General features: G+C 48.1%; 1 protein-coding gene across 2 annotated transcripts in view; it reads right to left on the reverse strand.

Annotated features, from left to right (window-relative positions):
* Positions 1–22,805, reverse strand: part of COL26A1 (collagen type XXVI alpha 1 chain) — a 211,731-nt gene that overhangs the window by 188,347 nt on the left and 579 nt on the right. The window lies entirely within an intron of this gene.

Genomic DNA, 22,805 nt, shown 5'->3' on the forward strand with positions numbered 1-22,805 from the left:
CATAGAGACCCAGTGTGTATAGGTAATGTTGTTGTTATGTGCCCTTGAGTACGTTCTGACTCACAGCAACCCTATGTTACAGAGTAGAACTGCCTCATACAGTTTTCTAGGTTGAACTCTTTAGAGGAGCAGATCACCAGGTCTTTTCTCCCTCGGAGCCACTGGTAGATTTGAACCATTGACCTTTTGGTTAGCAGTCGAGCATTGTGCCACCAGGGCTCCTTGTAGAGATAATAGTCTCCACGAATTTTGTGAGCCATTATAAAGAATTAAGGGATACACAAGGGACAATGGGATTCTGACTTAGCTCAGGGTGGCTAATTCAGAGGAGGGCTGGGCAGGCAGTTGAAAAGACAGAGTCTTAACTCTTGAGGAACCAGCTTGGGGTGGCTGGAGGACAGAGAAATTCCTTCTAGCTTATGACCTAGCCCCAAGGGCTAAAAAGAGAGAGGAGGGGCTGGCTGGTTCAAAGTGCAAGGAGTTGTGCAGACACCACATTGCTCCAGCCTCTGTTTCTTCATACCCGTTGTCCACATCTCATATTATAATTGCTCATTTGTTCTCCTCTACTGGACTTTGGAGGTAGTGATCCTTTCCCAATCATTGTTGTATACTCAGCAACAGATACAGTCCCTGGTAAACCAAGGGCATCCGTAATGTCTATAGAATGAATGGAGACTGCTTCATTGAGACTTCTGGGCAAACGTGTCAGATGGTAAGGGCAGGACCCAAGACAAAATAGGATGAGGCATTGGTGGTTCAGTGATAGAACTCTCGCCTTCCATGCAGGAGACCTAGGTTTGATTCCCAGCCAATGCACCTAATACTCAGTCACCACCCATCTGTCAGTGGAGGCTTGTGAGTTGCTATGATGCTGTACAAGTTTCAGCGGAGCTTCCAGACTAAGACAGACTGGGAAGAAAGGCCTGGCGATCTACCGAAAATCAGCCAATGAAAACTCTATGGATCATAAGGGTCCAACCTGCAATGGATCATGGTGATGGCACAGGACAGGGCAGCATTTTGTTCCATTATGGGTGGAGTCACCATGAGTAGGGAGCCCACAGCAACAACAACAAAGACTAAATACACTGGCCATCCTTAATATATCTGTGTGATCTCAACTCGGCTGAAAGAGATATATACACCAACAAGCACAGGCAAAGACCGAACGGGAATATGCCAAAATGCCTCTCAAAAATGGAATTACAAAAAATGGAACTATAAATGATTTCTTTCTTTCCACTTTTCCATATTTCCCAAATTTTCTATAATAAATATAATCGGGGCGGGGGGAGAAAACTTTTTTTTAAAGAAACTATTTCAGGTCCCTTCTACCCAAACGTCTAGGCTGGCCACAGGAGCTGGAGCCCAGCCTCTCCCAGGTCCACTGGGCCGCCGAGCATTCCACGCTGGGTTTACTTTACATGCAGTGGCCTTCCATCGGCTTTCCCTACCTGACACCAACATTTGGTTTCCATTCCCAGCTCTTCACATAATTGCTGGAGATCAGCTCGTGACAATTTCAGGTCCAGCGGAAAGAAAGCAGCCCTTGGGAGGGTCAGCTTACATCTCAGGGGGTAGATTTGGTTGGCCAGCAGCAAGCTGCCTTGCCCGGCCTGGCCACCTCCAGCCCCGAGAGCCCATCCATCCTGCTCACTGCCCACCCGCTGTCAGGCAAGGAAGGCATGCCTCCTGGTGCTCGTTAACCCAAGCCCCTGCACTCCCCACGGGGCACAGCCAGGCAGATCCTATGTCTAAAGCTGAGACAGCTGTCCCCATGCTCAGCCCCACCCACCCTCACCCGAGTCTACAGGGTCTTGACCAGCTGACCTACCCACCTACCCACACCTGGCAGCTGCCCCAGACCCACGCCCAGCAGGCAGACAACTTCCAATGCTACCACCTTCTTGCCAACAGCCAGGCAGCAAATGGAGGTTTCCAGGCAAGCCCTTTGTTTAGGCAATGGCCTGGACCTTCACACGGTGTCCCTGGGCCTATGAGGTGCCCTGTGCACTCCTCAGGCCGCTCCAGGTTAGAATTTAACTCCAGTGTCATGAGCTCTTTAGCGAGTTGAACTTCTCTGCCTGAAAGTTCACACAGCTGAGTCCCAGTTGATCTGGCTGCAGATGAACCAATAAGGGATTTTTTTGTCCCTGCCCTATGCTCAGCCCCAGTTACCTGCTGCGGCAGACAAAGCTAAAACAGGGCTCCTGACCCCAGGGGGCTTGCAGCCCACCTGCAGAACAAGCCCGGGAAACAAGAACAAAGCAAGCCCATCCACGACCAGGGAGGCCTATTCATGACTGGTGCTACACAATTCAGAATGCAGCCTGCCAACTCCAGGGGACGCTATTCACACTGGATTCCACGTGCAACATGCAGTCCCGATTCAAACGGTTCACTTGATGTTCCCATAGCCCTCGGAACTGGCTACAGAGGAATCCACTGATGCCCTAAGAAGTTAAAAGGAGTTTGCCCCAAGCTCGAGGGGAAGCCGAATTTCCAACCTGTTGGCCTGACTGCACAGTTCTGAGTAGTAGGTCTGTGCTTTCAACCCCACCCACCCTCACCTGAGTCCACAGGGTCTTGACCAGCCGACCTACCCACCTACCTACACCTGGCAGAAGCCCACCTGGCATGAACTTCCTTGGCTTTACCTCCTATTCTGGCTCTATATTGGCATCTGAGTCTGCAAAACTGATTTTGGCTGTATTCAGCGTGGCAGGTGCAAGGTGATGAACAAGGCAGACAATTCTGGACCCCAGTAAGATCCCTTTCTGGGTGTCTGTTATGGATTGAATTGTGTTCCTCCAAAATATGTGTTGTAAATCCTAACCTCTATGCCTGTGGTAACCCCCTATGCCTGAAGGAGCCCTGGTGGCGGAGTAGTGAAGTGCACTCGGCTGCTAGCTGAAAGGTTGGCAGTTCAAACCCACAAGCCACCTTGTGGACGAAAGATGTGGCAGTCTGCTTCCGTATACAGATCTGCAGCCTTGGAAACCCTGTGGGGTAGTTCTACTCTGTCTTGTAGGGTCCCCATGAGTCAGAATCCACTTGATAGCAGTGGGTTTGGTTTTATGCCTGTGGTTATAATCCTGTTGGGGAATAGGTTGTCTTTTTTATGTTAATGAGGCAGGATGACTATAGGGTGTGTCTTGAGTCAATCTCTTACAAGATATGAAAAGAGCAGATTAGGCACAGAGAAGCAAGCAGAGATGGGGGAAGATAGGTGCCAAGCCACATGGAGATCTCCAAGGAACCAGAAAACAAGCTGAAGAAACAAGGCCCTTCCCCTAGAGCCGACAGAGAAAGCCTTCCTCTAGAACTGGCATCCTTAATTCAAACTTCTAGCCTTCTAAACTGTGAGAAAGTGAATTTGTGTTTGTTAAAGCCATCCACCTGTGGCATTTCTGTTATAACAGCACTAGATAACTTAGACAGTGTCCCAAGATTCTAGGCACTCACAATTTTGACCCTCGGTATTGCTTGGGACACAGCTGTGACTCAGCCCTAGCTCTCCCCACAACCACACCAACAAGCACAGAGGGGCCAGAGTCAGCCAACTTGGCCCCTGTGAGGCAACTGGACAGCTAACACGTGGACTAAAATAGATATGGCATCAGTCTGTAAGAGGGCATCATGCCAGTCTGAAACACTGCTCATGCACCCTCAAGAACGCCTTGGGCCACCTGCAGTTTTTGGTGACACCACCTACCTGGGACTCCTGTGTGGAGGGACATAGGTTTATGTTCTTGGCTCTGCTGATCAAGATGGCGTTTGGTTTTCACTTCGCTGTGTTCTCCCGCATAAAATAAGCTGGGAGGGGGAAGAAGGAAACTTGCACACACCCTACCCCCAGCTCAGCGTTTGGCCCCTCCTCACACAAGTGCTAGGCTCTGGGAGAAGGAGAAAGACCAAACGGAAGCTGACGGCTCGTGGTCTAGGCCCAGGACTGTTTACAGGAAGAATAAGTTGTTACCGGTGGTGGTGAGGGAAGAGAGTGATAATGGCTACTAACAATTTAGCCTCAAATCATAATGATTAGTCCTAGAAGGAGTCTAGAAACCACACAGTCCATTATTAGTCTCTTCATTTAATAAATGAGAAGGGGCAGTGGAGGAAAGGGGACTTAACCCAGGGTCCCTTGACTCCAAGAAGTACCCTATCTATATAAACCAAGAAGCAAAATGCAGGTACCTTCATCCTTTAACCATTCCCTGACTCCACACCATCTGCCTCTCTTCAGAGGGAACAAGGAGCAGTAGGGAAAAGGTAACGGAGAAGCTGACTATGGGAGAGACGAGGCAGTCACCCACTTTCCGAACCCCTTTTTTCTCACCTCAGAGCCTTCTACTTCTGCCAGGCCTGTACAGGAAAGATGAAGCCCCATCCTTCCAGCTCAAGCAAGGTTTCAACATTACACAATGACCAGCACACACACACAAGCACACACACACACACATACACACACACACTCTGGAAGATTATAGGATTCTCCACCTTGAAAACTCCAGAGAACCACCTGAAAAAACATCTAAGATTTTTTTCAAAGATTATGAAGATAGCTGCAAATAAGATGAGCATGCCCCAAATCAAGAGCTTTCCTATTTGCCAGTCATAAAAATTTAGAAATGTCAAGGAATTAAAAAAAAAAAAAAAAAAAATCACAATAGCAATAAAAACTATCAAATGCTTAAGAATAAATTTAACAAGTAAACCTAAATAAGTGGAGCAGTGTACCTTGTTCCTGAAAAACATACAATGTTGTGAACACTTGATTCTATTAAGACATTAATTTAAACCAGCTTAGATCAAAATCCCAAAAGCATTTTATACAGAACTAAAAAAGATGATTCTAAAATTCATACAAAAGAGAAAATGTTCAAGAATAGTCAGGAATATTTTGATAAAGATGACCAGTGTGGGAGGAATTACTCTATTGACTAACAAAACATACGACAAAGATATAGTAATTAAAATATTATGGTTTGGGCACCAAACAAGATAAAGAGTTCAACAGAAATGAAGAGTTCAGAAAAAGGACCACAAATAGGAGAATTCAGTACAGCTAAAAGTGGCATTTTAAATTAGCAGGGAAGGATGGATTATTCAAAGATGTGAGGGAGGTAACCATTTGGGGAAAAACTAAAGTTAAATCCCTACCTCACAGCTTATTTAAAAATGTGGCTGGCAAGGACATGCCGTTAACATCACCCTTCATGCAAGGCTGAGTCTTAACAGGCTTTTGATGCTCATAGCCACTTAATACTTATTGTTTGGGGTCTAGGATCAGTCCAATCCTTCAAAGCCTGAAATGTCTTGTATCTCTCTCTCCTTTCATTTCTGCTTGTGTAGTAGGCTGAATAATGGGCTCTCTAAGACGTCTACATCCTAATCCTCAGAACCTGTGAATATGTTATCTTACATGGTAGACGGGATTTTGCAGATGTGATTAAGGATCTTGAGATGGAAAGATTATCTTGGACTATCCAGGTGGGTCTAACGTAATCACAAGGGTCCTTATATGAGGGAGGCGGGAAGATCAGAGTAGGAGAAAGAGATGTGACATCAGAAAGAGAGCTTGGAGCGACGTACTTTGAAATGGAGGAAAGAGATATGACCTAAGGGATGCAGGTGGCCTCTAGAAGCTGGCAAAGACAAGGAAACAGATTGTCTCCTGAAGCCTCCAGAAGGAACCACCCTGCCAACACCTTGACTTTAGCCCAATGAGACCTATTTCTCCAGAACTATAAGATAATAAAGTTATGTTGTTTTAGGCCACTAAGTTTGTGGTAATTTGTTGCAGCAGCAACAGGAAACTAACACAGCTTGCAAAGTGGTTGGTTCTTTCCTGGGTACTCTCTGTAATGGTGGCGCAGTGGTTAAGAATTATGGCTGCTAACCAAGAGGTCCGCAGTTTAAATCCACCAGCTGCTCCTTGGAAACCCTATGGTGCAGTTCTACTCCGTCCTTTAGGGTCGCTATGAGTCAGAATCGACTCAACAGCAATGGGTTTGCTTTTTTGTTTGTGTTTATTTTTTTCTCTATAATCCGGGAGCCCTTTTGGCATAAACCATTAAGCACTTAACTGCTAGCCAAAAGGCTGGTTGTTCAAACAGAGGAGCGTGGGAAGAGAGGCTTGGCAATCTGCTTCCGAAAGGTCACAGCCTTGAAAACCCTATGGGACAGTTCTACTCTCCACACGGGGGGATTGCCATGAGTTGGAATGAACTCAACGGCAATGAACAACCACAACTCCAATCCAGGTTCTCTGCAGGAAACTGGAGGTACACACCAAACAAGACAGGCAGGATCCCTGCCCTCAGAAAACCTACAGTCCCAGGGTACAGACTGTTGTTGTTGTTAGGTGCCGTCAAGTTGATTTTCAACTCATAGTGACCCCATGTGATAAAGTAGAACTGCCCCCATAGGGTTTTCTTAGCTGCCATTTTTACAGGAGCAGATTGCCACGTCTTTCTTCTGTGGAGCTGCTGGGTGGGTTTAAACTACCAACCTTTAGGTTAGCAGCCGAGTGCTATAAATCAATTAGTTGTAGGATTTACTTACAGTTGTCTTAAGCCTCTGAGTAGTACAGGAAGTTCTGACAGCATTTAACAAAGTTGCCTGACTTTATCTTGGGGGATAGAAAAAGGTTCCCTGAATATGTGATGTTTAAGCTGAGCTCTGCGGATTGAGCAAGAGAAGGCAGACTGATCAAGGCAGAGGCAACAGCAAGTGCAAAGGCCCCGAGGCAGGCAATAGCTTGAGGTTAAAAGGCAGGTGGTGTGCACACAGCACACCAAGCTAGAGAAGGAGTGGGGTAGGCAGGATCGAGCCCGAGTTCCTGTCAGGCCCTGATGTAGGAGTCTCTCCTGCCTGCTCAGCTGCCTCTCCAGGGAAGTAAACATGTACAGAGTTCTTGCATGAAGAGTTTCAGGGTCTGAGCTAATTATCAAAATCAATCATGGGCACAAAAGAGAGAGAGAGCCCAGCCAACCCTGCGGCCAACCCTGCAGAGGCCAGGACCACATCGTCACAGAAACGGTGGGTGCCTGGGCTGCCGAGACCTTCAGAGACTGAGAATCAGCCGTGTGGCCAAGTCAGTCACAGAGGGACAAGGAGAGAGAAGCACTGATTCCCCAGAGAAGCCATTCCAGGAAGCAGGAATGAGAAAAATGACAGATGCCAGAGAAAACTGGCTGGGCCCAGACAGCCAGAGCCAAATGAGGAGGAAATTGCCACCTTCTCCACAAAGGCTTCATCACCACACATGGCTGGGGAAGCCCCAGGGAGACTCTGGTGTTGGGCAGGGGCACAGGCAGCCTGCCGCGGGGCATGGTTCCAGAGGCAAGGCCGGTGGAGGGGTGGGGGAGAGGGAAGCCTGAGGCTTTCACAAAGGCTCAAGCAGGGAAGCCCCTCTACGGGGCCTCCTGAGTACTGGGAACTGCAGGGGCTACTGAGGCAAATACCACACAGTCCCCACCCCTCCAGAATGAGGAAGGGGGGTGGGGAGACCAGATACTTACAGACAAAGACACACTGCGGCTTAGTCATTGGAGCAAACAACTTTAAAAAAATAAAAGAAACACAAGCAGTGTAGGTGCCCCCCACCCCATCTTGTTCGAGAGTGAGGTGGCGGTGGGATGGAGGGAGCCGTGAAGCTGGAGCCCTCACTCAAGTGAACAGGAATGCACTGAGCACTAATTAGTCTGCTTTTTTTTTTTTAATTGTGGTAAAACAGATAATAAAACATTTGCCATTTCAGCCATATAGTCTACATACTTAACAAACACATTTTCTCATTTGATCTCGGCCCAATGCTGCCAGTTTCGTTTTTCTTACGAGGTACTAACTCAAGGAGGGGAAATGCCAGCTCGAATATGGGTCCCTCAGTGAGTCACAGCAGGGCCCCCGACGAGACACCCCAGAAAAAGTCTCTTTTCCCCCACCTTGGAGCCACACAGGGTTCCCTCAGCTCTCACACTTCTTGGGATATGAATCTCCTCAGAGCTCCTCACAAAACTCCTCAGTTCCATCGGCATTTCAGGGCCCTCAGGCCCCTCACTCGCATTTCTGAGGGGCCGCCCCTCTGTGCTGGCTCCCCTAGCGGCTGAGGTTGGACTGGGATTGCAGATTCGCCTGATCCCCTCACTCCTGGCCTTGAAAACTTAAGCAGGGGCCTAAGAAATTAGGAAACAATAACGGGATCCTTGCTTCTATATTCCTCTGCCTGTCCCGCAGCACTGAGGGTGGCCACTGCAGGGTGAGGCAAGAAGGGACCTTGGCAAGAGCATGTAGGACCAGCTCCTGAGGAGGGGTGGGAAGAGTGGGGCACGCAGTCTTGATGCACTAGGCAGCACTCCCAGAGGGTATAGTCTGGAACACCCTGACAAAATGAAATGCTCCCTAGGATTCCACAGCCTCCTATGTTTGTGAAACCCCCCATCTGCAAACTCTACAAGACACGTCAGCGCATTACGAGGTCCAGGAAAGTTTTTATCATTTCACAAGCCTGCGTAGAGTATTTACTATCTACTGTCCTGCGCACTTTATTAGTATTAGCTCATTTAAGCCCCAGAACAACCTGATGAAGTAAATACTATGATCAGCGCCATCTTACAGACAAGGAAACTGAGGCACAGAGTGATCAGGAGACTCAGTCAGGGCCACACAGAGCCAGGATTCGAACCTAGGCAGCCTGGCCCCAGTGCCTGCTAGTCACAACTCTCTTTTTATGAAGGATACTTTTGAACTTTGTTAACAAGCATTTCCCAAGTTTTTTCTCAGTGTATCCATTAACACCTGATGGAACAAATTCAGGAAATACTGCTCTGGTCAGCAGGGAGCTACCAAAAGTCATCATGTTAGCTCTGTAGGCAGCTGGGGGCAAGGGGCAAGGGGCAGGGGGCAGGGCGCAGGAGGCTGGAGGCAGGGCCCGCCCCTCTCTTCTCGAGTATTACCGAATTAACCTGAACAGGATCCAGCTTATTTCAAGGTGGTCTCTTAGAGGCCACCAAAGGGAAGCATCTAGATTTTGGTTTCTGGGAGGCAAGAAAAGGAAGACCAGGCCAGAAAGGCTGGGGACCCCTGACTGACTACGCTGAGACAAGAACAGTGTGCCGTGTGTATATTTCCATATGACAGTCCACAGGACTCCGGGGCACTTTGTACTAACATTCCCGAAAATCCTCTAACAGTTAGTTATTGTTGCTCTATCCCCTGCCCCAGGCAGAGTTGGTTGGGGTCCAGCTAACACACTCTAGAAGCAGCAATGAAGTGTCGGCCCATTCAAGCCAAGAGAAGCCTAGAGTCCTGTGCTTTCTGCCATAGGAATTGTTTCTCTGGGAATGGATTTTAAAATAACAGACAAGCTGGGGGAGGGGGCGAGCCAAAGGAAGAGGAGGTGCAGAAAACCCCGGAGCTTTAGGAGAACGCCTCCCCAGATTTTTACACTGAGGCTGTCTCACAAGATTTTCTGGAAAAGTCCCCCTTCTCCACCACATTCTTACTTCAAAGGAAGAAGCAGGACCCCCCTAAGGCCGTGGCCTCTACGGTTTCCAGAACTGGCCTTGTGGGAACAAACCAGCAGACAATGACCTCATTCCAGGACCCCTCTGAATGACAGACCTGCACCCGAGTGGTGACCACGCCTTGGTTTTCCAGTGAGAGACGATCAAGGCATCTGTTCATTCATTCATTCATTTGTTCATATCAGGGGCAGATTACACAATACGCGAGGTAACCATGGGCTTACTTGTGCTTACTTATTAATCTGCAGTGCACAGTTTCACCTGTTTTTCACCACATCTTCTAAACCAAAACCAAACTCGTTGCCATCGAGTCAGTTCCAACTCACAGCAACCCTATAGGATAGAGTAGAACTGCCCCCATAATGTTTCTAAGGCTATAAATGTTTATGGAAGCAGGCTGCCACATCTTTCTCCCAAGGAGCAGCTGGTGGGTTCAAATCGCCAACCTTTCAGTCAGCCACCTTAACCACTGGGCCATCAGGGCTTCTATATGTTGCTTCCAACTCATAGCAACTCTATATGACAGAGTAGAACTGCCCCATAGGGTTTTCTAGGCTATAATCTTTATGGGAACAGATCTCCAGGTCTTTTCTCCCGTGGAGTGGGTGGTGGGTTCTAACCATGGACCTTTCAGTTAGTAGCCCAGCGCTTAATTAACCATTGTGCCACAAGGGCTCCTATATATCAGTATGGATTACACCTCGACATAAAGAAAACAAAAATCCTTACAACTGAACTAATACGCGACATCATAATAAACAGAAAATATCGCAGTTGTCAAGGATTTCATTTTACTTGGATCCACAATCAGTGCCCATGGAAGCAGCAGTCAAGAAATCAAATGACATCTTGCACTGGGCAAATATTCTGCGAAAGACCTCTTTAAAGTGTTAAAAAGTACTTGAAGACTAAGGTGCGCCTGACCCAAGCCATGGTATTTTCAATCGTCTCATATGCATGAGAAAGCTGGACGACCAAATAAGAATTGATGCATTTGAATTATGGTGTTGGCGAAGAATATTGAATATACCATGGACTGCCAGAAGAATGAACAAATCTGTCTTGTTGGAAGAAGTACAATCAGAATGCTCGTTAGAAGCGAGGATGGTGAGACTTCGTCTCACATACTTTGGACAACCTATCAGGAGGGACAAGTCCCTGGAAAAGGACATCATGCTTGGTAAGGTGGCAGTCAACGGAAAAGAGGAAGACCCTCAACGAGATGGATTGACACAGTAATTGCAACAACGGGCTCAAAAACAGCAACGATTGTGAGGATGACACAAGACTGGGCAGTGTTTCGTTTTGTTGTCCATAGGGTTGCTATGGGTTGGAACCAACTCGACGGCACCTAATAACAACAACAACGTATGTATCCCTGTTGGCATCTAGTCAATTCTGACTCATATCATGGTAATCCCATGTGTAACAGAGTAGAACTACTCCGTAGGGTTTTCTTGGCTGTAATCTGTACAGAAGCAGATCACCAGGCCTTTCTTCTGTGGTGCCACTGGGTGAGTTCAAACCACAAACCTTTAGGTTAGCAGGCCAGCACAAATCATTTGCACCACCCAGGGACATCGGAGTCAAGGTAGAGTGAAAAGGGGAACACGCCAAGCACCTCAGCTCAGCTGAAACAACAAGAAAAAAAACTTCCAAGACAGAGGAAACCTTGTGGGCCAGGCATACGAAACAGAGCAGGCAGGAAGCAACAGATTCCCCCAAGCCTCAGATCAAGGCTCTTCCAGCTGCCGGTATTGGCCCATTGGTAGGCTGTGGAGTCAATCTTCTGAGTCTTGGCAAGCACTTCTATTACAAAATACATAGAATACAATAAAAAAGGGAGTTTCACATATGGTAACAGTAAGTATTATTTTGTGAAACTTGTTTCAGATATGAGTGAGTGTGTGTGTACTTGTCACCATATAAAAGCTATTTCTTACTACGGGTCATAATGAAAGAACTTCAAAAAAAACTGTTCTCAATGGAGTGCCTCCCAAACCAGCTACATAATTCGCAGGGACCAGTGCAAAATGAAAACGCAGGGCCCCTCATGCAAAACAGAGGAGAAAAGTGCCGTTATAAGTACTACATTTTCCCTTCTTCTGTGGTCTCTCTCTTGATCTTCATTTATTTGCTATTTAATGCATGCTCCCTTGAGCACAGGGATACTCGTGGGGCAAGCGCAGACCCTCACAGGCACCTGGGTACCCGCCTGCAACTTCTCACATACACGCATGTGCGCAACCCACCAGTTACCAGGTTCCGCTTCCCACCAGCTGCTGGGCTGAAGCACTGAGCCCCAGCTGGGGGCAAGGAAATCAAGCCAATCATTTCCTCTTTCCAATGGCCTGCCGCCCCACGGTGGACGGTGAACCCCATGGTATTGCAACCTCCCTGCTGGGATGCAGCAGGTACCTGGATTGGAGGTAAACAATCCTCCACCAAATTGTCTGCTGAACATGCCATGGCCCTGCCTGCCCAGTGCAGGGACAGCAGCTGTCATGCCCAGCCCAAGATGCCACGGGGTGTGCATGCCGAATCCCCACCCTCCCTGAGCCTGCACCCAGGCCCTGTCCGAGCAGAGCACAGCAGTCCTGGACAGGGGTGTAGAGGGAGAGGTCAGCTAGACCTGGAGTGCCAGAGGGCAGGGAGTGAGCACTGCAAGCCCACTGCAGGGTCAGCTGAGGCTCCAGGGCTCCAGCCCATGCTCCGCTGGCCCATTAGATCACACTTGCAGAACACAAGTTCAAATATAAAAATATTAAGAAGAGCAAGATGGTGACCACAAAGCATAAACCCTCAGTCAGGGCCCTTTGAATATGGGGCCCTGTACTACTGCACTTGTCAAACGCCCAGGAAGCTGGCCCTTCACAGGGTTGGGGTGGGGGACGAAGGGAAGACAGAGAGGAAAGGAGGAGGGGGACACCTGACCTAGCAGTATCATCATAACCAGGATCACACCCTTTCCAAAACTGACTTGCTAGAGAACTTCTAAACAGAAAACAAAAATTAATTGCAAGTTCTCAATTCCATCCCATCATTGCTTAGGTAAGTCGGAAATGGGTAAAAACCCTAACCCTCAGGCCAAAATATAGCCATGTTCCTACAAGGGCAGACACAAATTCACATGAAGAACCTGGGAGCCCCCCTCCCCTGATGCTTCCTGTCATTTGAAAAAGGCAGCTGTCTTTCCATGGTGACTTCAGACCCAACGCCACCCCCACCTGTGGGATGGAAAGTTATCCTTGGCAGCAACCACATCCCACGTGGATTCACAGCCTCCGTTGCCGCTTGGTGGGTACCCTTTAGTTCATTCATCAGAAGTCGCAGAGCTCGGACTTCAAGTCCTGGGCTAAGTCTGAAGCTGCCACAGGGAGTGATTCTAGGAGAGAAAATGACCTTTGGACAAAGTTTAGCTTAGTCACTTTGATGCAGTTTTTTTCGGCTGGAGGCATATGTGTAAAGGTCACTCAGCTTTCAAGGATTCGGGGTACACTTATCCTTTCTCCAGAGCCCTGGTGGCACAGTGGTTAAGAGCTTGGCTGCTGACCAAAAGGTTGGCAATTTGAATCCACCAGCCACTCTTTGGAAACCCTACGGGGCAGTTCCACTCTGTCCTATAGGGTCGCTGTTTTCGTTATCTAGTGCTGCTATAACAGAAATACCGCAAGTGGATGGCTTTAACAAAGAGAAATTTATTTCCTCACAGTAAAGTAGGCTAAAAGTCCAAATTCAGGGAGTCAGCTCCAGGGGAAGGCTTTCTATCTCTGTCGGCCTTCTCATCAATCTTCCCATGGACTAGGAGCTTCTCCACGCAGGGACCCTAGGTCCAAAGGACGCGCTCTGCTCCTGGCACTGCTTTCTTGCTGGTATGAGGTCCCCTCTGTCTGCTCGCTTCTCTTTCCTTTTTATCTCTTGAGAGATAAAAAGGTGGTGCAGGCCACACCCCGGGGAAACTCCCTTTACATTGGATCAGGGATGTGACCTGGGTAAGGGTGGCGTTACAATCCCACCCTAATCCTCTTTAACATAAAATTACAATAAAAAAATGGAGGACAACCACACAATACTGGCAATCATGGCCTAACCAAGTTGATACATATTTCTGGGGGACACAATTCAATCCATGGCAGTCACTATGAGTCAGAATTGACTCGACGGCAACGGTTTGGTTTTTGGTTTGGTTTCATCCTTTCTCCATCCCCCAGCGTCAGTCCACATCTCCTGCAGAGGTGAGGGGCACACAGAACCACCCTCAAACCTGGGCAAGAGTCATCCCTACCCTTGTTGCTGTACTTGAAAGGACTACGTCCCTCCTCACAGGGTGAGAAGTCTGTGGGGCCAAGAGGACAAGACACAGAGCCCCTGCTCACCTTCTAGACCTCATGAGGAGCCTGGAATTTTCTCCCCAGACAGTGGCGCCCCCTCCAGGACCTCCAGGGGCCCCCTTCCTGGGTCTTTCTGTCCAAGGGCAGACTGACCAAGTGGGACCAAGAGGCAGTTGTTAGGGTGAATGTGGGTGCAGTTGGGCTGGGCGAGGGTATCCACAAATGTGCACATGAGGCCTCCCCAGTGGTGGGGTATTGGGTGGGATCAGAAAGGAAGTAAAGGGTGGCACTCCCAACACTAAGCTCTGGCACAAAACTCCAGGAGGCCAGGAGTTCTAAACATAAGCCTGGCCCCCCAAGTCATTAACAGGGTGTACTTGTCAAAGTGGGTGACAGGATATATTTTATTTAGTAATTTGTTAGCTTGATTTATAACTTTTAAATATTTAGACATATGGTGTGTGGGCTTCCACTTGCACTCTTGTCCCAGATCCTGCAACTGTCAGGGGTAGCTCGGGCTCAAAAGAGGCACAAAGTCAGGGAATTCTACACTCATTCTCTCAAGGCCATTTTAACCTAGCATCATTAAAATGGCTTCATCAAAATGTACCCCAAGGAAAGAGACACTCTTGTTCGTTATTGACAGGAATGCAAAATGGAGGGAAATATGTCAATATCCGGCAAAATGAAGCATGCACTTATTTACCTTCTGACTTAGAAAATCTACTTTCAGAACTTTATCCTAAAGGTCCACTTGCAAAAATATGAAATGAAAAATATAACATGCAGGTTATTTATTGTGGCATTATATGTGGCACAGAAATTAGAGACGACACAAATGTCCATCAATCAAAGACTAGCTGAATAAACCAGTCATTCACACTACACAGAGCTAAATAGCTATAAAAAGAATGAGGAAGAACTCTATGCCCTGATATAGAGCAATCGCCACAACCTGTAGTAAAGTGGAAAATGCCAAGTGCAGAACAGTGTAACTAGCACACCACCTCTGTGTAAGAGAGGGGGCAGGAAGATACACATATACCTCCTTATATCTGCAAAAAGAAACAATGGAAAGATAAACCAAATATTAATTCAAAAGATGGTTACCTACAAATGGTAGATAAGGGAAAGGTTATTTATAAAAATATTCTAGTAACTAAATGAAAAAGAAATGACAGAATAAGAATAGCACCATTTTGCAACCCTTAATGAAATAATGGAGCCCTGGTGGCACAGTGGTTAAGAGCTCGACTGCTAACCAAAAGGTTGGGCGTTCAAATCCACCAGCCACTCTCTGGAAACCCTATGGGGCAGTTCTATTCTGTCCTATAGGGTTACTGCGAGTCTGACTCAACTCAACGGCAACGGATTTTGGAATGAAATAATGGATGTAGGCAATGATCATCAACACCTGCTAACATCACGAGAGAAGAAGAGTAATGACTAGAAATTATGTGATTCCTGGTGGGAGAATATTACACCATCCAAGAGGTAAGTTTGCCAAAAATGATACAAATAATCATAATGAAGAGGAAGAGGAGGAGAAACCAAAATCTGATCAAGTTTCTCCATCCAACTTCCAATTCACTGGAAATACAAAGAGGACAGGGAACGTGTTAACAGGCCCCATGAGAATAAGGAAAATTCTATCAGGCCTAGTTTCTTCAACAAATAAGCTTTAAGAAAAAGAGAGAGGAAACTTATGGAAAAAGTGATGCTCTGGTGTTTAAAACCCAGCTTTCCAGAAAGAAAAAAAAAGTCATGTCCTTCTGCTATGATATGATACACTGGATCACCTATGAAGCGTTCTTGCCCAAAAAACAAAAACAAACAACAACAACAAAAAAATCCTAAATCTTAGCAAACATTTAAATCTAACCTCCAGTATAGAAGAGATGGAGTGGGTAGAAGATAAATACCATCACCACAGTGGGAACTAATCCACTAAATCTAGAACATAGACATTCTAAAGGACAACAGGCCTTCTTTAACAAGTCAGTGGCATGGGGCGGGGGACATTCTTTTAAGGGAAAGAGGACTCTTCTACATTTAAAGAGACTTAACAGACACAACAACTAGTAAGTGGACTTTATCTGGATCCAGATTTGAACAAACAATAAACACTTATTGGACAATTGGAGAAATCTGAATGTGGATGGATTTTAGATGATATTAAGGAATCATTGTGAGTTTGTTAGGTGTGATAATGGCATGGTGGTGATGAATCCGGTGTATGCTGAATATCACGACTTAAATAATCATCAATCGGGGATTTGCTTTAAGATATTCTACCCACACAAAAGAGAGGGTATTGAAATAAGTATGACAAAATGTGACTGCTGTTAAAACCCTGTAGTGGGTACATGAGGGTCCCTTTTACTCTGTACTTTTGTATAAGCTTGAATTTTTTCATTGAAAAATTAAAAAATAGAATATTGTGAAATACCCGCCCCCAAGCAAAATATTCAACTTCAGACAGAGCAGTGGTTCTTAACTGAGTGTGATTTTTGCCCCCAGGGGACATTTGACAACGTCTGGTGACATTTTTGGTTGTTATAGCTGCAGGGGTTGGGGGTGGGGGACCACTGGCATCTAATGGGTAGAAGCCAGGGATGCTGCTGAACATCCTACAGTGCACAGGACGGCACCCACAACAGAAAATTATCCAGCCTTGGTCAAGAGTACCAAGGCTGAGAAACCTTGAGACGGGGGTAAGCAGGGTCTTCTAGGCGCTGGTAGGAGAGCATCTAACCCAGTAGGGAAACCATTCCAAGCAAAAGAAATAGCATATGGAAAGAAATAGGGCAGTGAGAAAACATGTCCAGGAATCTGAAAACAATACAGTGTAGCTGGGATAGGGAGGCAGCAAATAGAGCTGTTAAAACGCATCCTTTGATGCAACACGGAAGACAGCAGATTTTATCATGAAGTCCACTTGATTCTGCCTTCCTGTCCCACACTCACAGTGATATCACTCTATTGTCCCAGCAATCCTTCTTGCAGAGCCCAGACTCCACCTCAGAATCCTTCTCAACACACTGGCCTGGGCTGTCCTACCAATCAGTGCAAGTTGACCTCAGAGTTGAAACCTCTCTGCCATCCTGATGTAGAAGATGGTGGGGCCCAAAGGGTTTTAACCAGTGGAGACATGGCTACTATTGCAACTGAGAAAGATCCCTCCGGCAGCAGTGTGGAGGAGGAAGGAGGTAACTAAATTAAAATGGGCTCCATATGATAAAGGCTAGGTTGCTAGGCCTCCAGGCCTGGTCCTGGACCTGTCATAGGACTCACGTTTCCAGCGCCCTGACTATTGCCAACACCTCCATATACTGGGCAGAGAGAAGGGAAGCCACAATGCCAGGCCCTCTTGCACTGTCAACAAGCGACAGTTTTGCTGAAACAGACCCAGCCCTCCGGACCCCTATGCAGAGGATGGAGGCATTTTTAGGCAGCTATGAGAGTAGGTCAAGTTGAGGGTATCGACAGTGCCAAGCTGGACTGGGAAGGACGTGAAGAAGGGATAGGCTGATAGGCTGAGAGAAAGTGGAGTAGACAAAGGACTGAGGGTCAGCCATTGATGTGAGGGAGTCCAGAGTTTAAGATGTTGAGATATTCAGTTCCTGTGGGGAGCAAGAGCCAAGGGGAGGCCAAGGGGGCATGGCTGCCGTGGAGTGGAAGGGAGCGGGAGGCCTAGAAGTGTGACGCAGACCACTGGTGGGCCACACACCTGGACATCTGGCAGAATGGAGTTGGGGTGAGGATTACAGGCTCACACAGGTAAAGCACCAGGATGGCACAGGGCTTTGGTCACGAGAAGCCGTTACTATTAGTAATTATCTTCATCATTGAAGGTGTGACCTGGAGGGACAGCATCTAGCACATCTGGATGACCCACAAGAGCCGCTGATCAGCTGTGCTAGACAGCGATGGGTGGTGTGCAGGATAGGGGCCAGAGGGTTCTGTGCCAGCTGGAGCAGGGCGGTGCACTCACTCAGCTAAGCAGCTCAGACTCTCCTGGTGGCGGTGGGAGTGGCTGGAGGGTGTGACGCTGGGAGGAATGAGGTCAGTTCTGTATTTGCAAACCCAGCCTCTCGCTCTTGGCATCCCTTTCGGCTCTTGGAGCCCTTGCACACATGCCCTCCTGGTGAGCCATGAGCCCAGCATCCCTGGGCGCGATGGCCATCATGGTATCCTCGTCGTCCAGACCAAAAAGGCTACGTAATGTGTGCATGTTCATACAGGGAATTCGGGCAGAGCCCAGAGCGGATGCTCCTTCCACCCCACCTCACTGAGTTGAGCGGGCAGGGCAGTCCTTAGAACCTGCAGAGGGGCCCTGCCCTGGGCCCTGCACTTTATAGGGTCATTGGAGCCTTGGTGGTGCAGTGGTTAAGAGCTACAGCTGCTAACCAAAAGATTGGCGGCTCGAATCCACCAGCTGCTCCTTGGAAACTCTATGGGGCAGCTCTACTCTGTCCTATAGGGTTGCTGTGAGTCGGAATCGACTCGTCAGCAAAGGGTTTGGTTTTTTGGGTTTGCTCTGGCCCTCCTCTGGGTCTGCCCCTCTGGTGGGGTGACAAGTACACGGGGCCAAGAGGCTGTGCCCACCCAGACCTCTGTCTCCTCTAGACCTCGTTCCCAGGCTAAGATTCCTGCCCAAATGGCCCTGAGCCCACTTCCAGGGCCTCTTCTCCCAGGCCACCCCCCTGAGGGCAGCCAGTGTGCACAGCCCTAGGCCAAGGGGTGGCTGTTTGTGAGGAGTGTGGATTGAGCTTACAAGTGTAGACTGATGGGCCCATGAGATTGTCCGTGAAGCCCCTTCAGTGTGGGAAGAAGCCAGGGTAGGAAGAGAAGAGGGTGGGCTGGGGGCTGGCTCACCCCATGCTACCATTCTCCAGAGCAGAACCCCAAGGAGTCTAGAAGGCCTCACTTGAATCTGTCCTTCCAGGTCATTATAAAGGTACATTTGCCAAGGCTGGAGGAGAAACCTATTTACTGAGCCATGTGTTAGCTTGACTCACAGCCTATGAATGTGTAGTCCTGGAGGACTTGGGCCTACACTGATTCTCTCCACTGATTCTCTTGCCCTGGGCCCTACATAGGAGAAACGGGTTAATGGAAGGAGTGGTTTCCTTCAGGGTAAAAGCTAAAGCAATTGTATCCTTTGTCCCCTGCCCTGCTAAGCTGCTCACTGGACGCGTCCATTCCCTCCTCTGCATGGAATCTCGGGTAGGTCCCACAGCATCTCTGGTTTCTCTTAGTCACCCCCATTTCAAGAATTAATGTTAAAACTTCATCTTTTATCCCAGTGAAAGCTTCTCCCTCCTCCAGCTGGGAGATGTGCAGCAGGTAGGAGTGCAGGGCCCCTTCTCACTCACACTCTTTCTCCTCGGCTCACAGCTGCTGTTGTGGCCCTTTTAGGTCTGGATATAGAGGTGCTGTGGAGTGGGGGGTGGGGGGACAACAGGCAAGGCTCCTAATAAATCTGTGGAAGGAGGGAGGGAGGGACACAGATGATGTAGAGGAGTGAGATTTATATACTTTAAAATGTTTCACAAATGTATTATCCTTATTGGGGTAGAATGAGAGAATTTGGGGAAAGAATTTGGGGGATCAGGCCTTAGTAATGATCCTCAGCCAACGAAAGTTGTGTTTCCCCTCAGCTTTTATTTAGCATCTCAACAATTCCATTGCTGGCAGAAATCATTCGTGGTCCATACCTAGGGCTGCAAGATTCTACTGGAAATGGCCCTCATGGAGTCCTCTGCTTTTTGCCAAAATAACTTGAACGGAAGGGTCCACCCTGGCCTTCTGATGTGGAGCAGCTAGAGCAGTGCACCGCCGAGTAAGGCAAGAGGCTGCGGTACATGTCAGACCCTGGACACACGTGTACATACACACACATACGCACACTGAAAGAAGACCACAAACCGGGTCCAAAAATCAGACTCCAACAAGCAGCAATAACAATGAAAGAAAGGAAGACTACTTGTTCAGAAACAGCTCTGTTGTTTTGCCCGTCAACTGGGACCAAGCCCACTGTAAACACACTTATCGAGCCAAATCAGAGGTCAAAGCTGCAAAGAGCACCGTGCCAAATGCTGTGCCCAGCCCTCTGCTTCTGAGGTTCTTGAATTTCAAAAACAGGGGCTACCTGTGGCTGATAGCACATGAGACACAGGAACACGGGACACCCAGGCCAGCTCAAACCTGGAACTCTCCCAACCACAAACCAGGTACCTGCAATGGTCATGCAGGCCTTCAGTGGAAGGGCTTAGTTACACTCTGGAGCATATACCTCAAGGGTCTGGAACATGCTCCAAGCCTTCCTGACACCTCCTCGTATCCTATTTGGGAATCCATCTTCCACAAATTCATCTAGATTCTCCCTGAACCTAATCATACCTCTTCCAGCTCCAATTTTGGTGGAAAGACGTCTGGAAAATTACCATATTTGTTTGGAGCTCTTTTTGTTTATGCTACAACAAACCCTTTCACGTTTTTGCAGAGGTCCCCAAGTTCCAGTTCACTAGCACCAGAATCCCTGTCCCCATTTATTCACCCTTCCTAGACTTCCCTGCAGCTCCTCTCAGCATGCATATTGCAGAAGGCAGAAGCCTTGTTTCCTTCCCACACTTTTTATTTATTTATTATTGTTGTAGTTTAAATGAAGTTTACATTTCAAGTTAGTCTCCCATATAAAAGTTTATGCATACATCGTTATGTGACCCTAATTGCTCTCCCCATTCTGCGACAGCACAATCCTCCTTTCCGTCCCTGATTCCCCATGTCCATTCAACTAGCTTCTAACCCTCCCTGCCTTCCCATCTCATCTCTGGACAGAAGCTGCCCCTTTGGTCTCTTGTATCTACTTGAGCTAAGCGGCACACTCCTCACGAGTATCACTTTATGTCCCACAGTCCAGACCAATTCCTGTCTGAAGAGTTGACCACAGAAATTGTTTTAGTTCTGGGGTGATAGAGAATCCAGGGGCCATGCTTTCCAGGGTACCTCCAGTCTCAGTCAGACCATTAAGTCTGGTCTTCTTACTAGAATTTGAGTTCTGCACCCCATCTTTCTGCTGCTCCGTCAGGGACTCTCTGTTGTGTTCCCTGTCAGGGCGGTCATGGTGGTAGCTGGGCACCATCTAGTTCTTCTGGTCTCAGGCTGATGAAGTCTCTGGTTTATGCGGCCCTTTCTGTCTCTTGTCCTTCCCATACTTTTTAATTGCAAAAGTAATACATGAATACACACTCCTTGTAAAAAATGCAAACGAGGCACAGCACACAGAGCAAAAAACGGGAGTCCTCTTTCTCTCCCTCCCCTGATCCGGCCCCATATAGGTAACTGCTATAAATGGTTTCTTATAAACCTTTCTCTGGACATTTATATACCTAGCTGTAGATCGTATTTTTTTTTTTGTAAATGAGATCATATTATACATATTATTCTACAATTGAAAAGCTGATTTTTTAGACTATTCTCATATGGAAGTGTGCAGAGGCCAGACTAGTGTGGGTGTTGGAGAATAATCCTAATAGAAGTCTCGGGTTAAGTATTTCCAAACAAAATGAGGGAAGCAAAATTGCATGCAAAGTTTTCCAGAAGCCCTTCATGATTTTCTGAGTCCTGCCTTATCCAGCCATTAGATGCACGTTTTTTTCCAGCACAGACTATTCCTGCCTCCCTGCTCTGAGACACACTGCCAGAATTCCTCTTGATAGTCCTTTGAGAGTTGGTAACGATCAAGGAGATAAAAGAACTGGGACATGTCTCTTGGCTTCCTCCATAACGATATGCATAGTGGTGCGGTAGAAAGCACAGGATTTAGAGAAAGAAGGCAAGCAGTGAGTTCCGACGCTGCCACTGAACTTGGGGACCTCTCTACTCAGTTTCCTCAGTTAAAGGAAAGATAATGCTGTAATAGTCAGGGACGGATTACACAATAAGTAAGGTACAAATGGACTTACTTCCGCTTACTAATCTGTACGGCACAATCTCACCTGCTTTTTGATGTGGTGAAACCCATGTGAAATTGTGCCCTACAGATTAGTAAGTAAACACAATTAAGCCTTGCGTACCTTGCTTACTGGCCAATCAGCCCCTGATAATAGCTAAACCAGGGTTGGTTCAAGGACCCACAGAGATGGAGGGTAGGAATGCAGGTTGGGTATTCTAGAGAGCTATTATAACTGTGTGAGTTGTAATTATTATTAAATGAGGAGAACCTAAGTTTAAGTGAGTTGCGTAAATGAGGCTTTTGGCACCTTTTAATTGCGAGCTTATCGTTTTCTGAGGGCATTTCAACTGCGGGTAAGGTGCCGCAGCCCTAACCGTCCCGAGGGTGGGCAGGGCGCCACCTGCCGGCGGAGGTAGGTCGCGGCACCGCAGTCTCGATTGCGCTCCTTCTCCGACCCTGCAGCGGATCCATTCGATCAGAGCCGGTTCCACGTTCCCAGTGGCTGGGGAGACGCAACCGAGGCTCTTCCTTGGCGGCAGCCCCAAGACTACATGGAATCGCCTCTCCAGTGCCTCCTGGGGACCGACAGGAGAGTCGGGAGACCCAGACACACGGCGTTGGCAACCCCTGGAACCTGGTCCCCGGCACAAAGCCGCGGCCGAGCAGGTGAGCGCGGCGGAGCCACGTGAGCCGGTGAACGTCCAGGGGCTGAGCCATTCAGCCCCAGCTAGCCGCGGTCGCCCCCTTCCGCGCGCCCCTAGCAGCAGATTTGAGCCACCTCTACTCGCCCACAGCTCAAGAGGCGAAGGGTGGGAAAGCAAGAATAGAGGGTGGGCGCGGCCAGGACCACCTTAGCCCCGGCCCAGCACCCTCAGCCCGGGCTGTCCCGCGCTCCCGCGGTCCCTCGTCCCTGCTGTCCCCCGCCCCCAGTCCCCGCGGTCCCTCGTCCCCACCCCCGCCGTCCTGCGCCCCCAGCCCCCG

Source organism: Trichechus manatus, unplaced genomic scaffold, assembly GCF_000243295.1.
Source record: "Trichechus manatus latirostris isolate Lorelei unplaced genomic scaffold, TriManLat1.0 scaffold00151, whole genome shotgun sequence".
Lineage (NCBI taxonomy): Eukaryota > Metazoa > Chordata > Mammalia > Sirenia > Trichechidae > Trichechus > Trichechus manatus.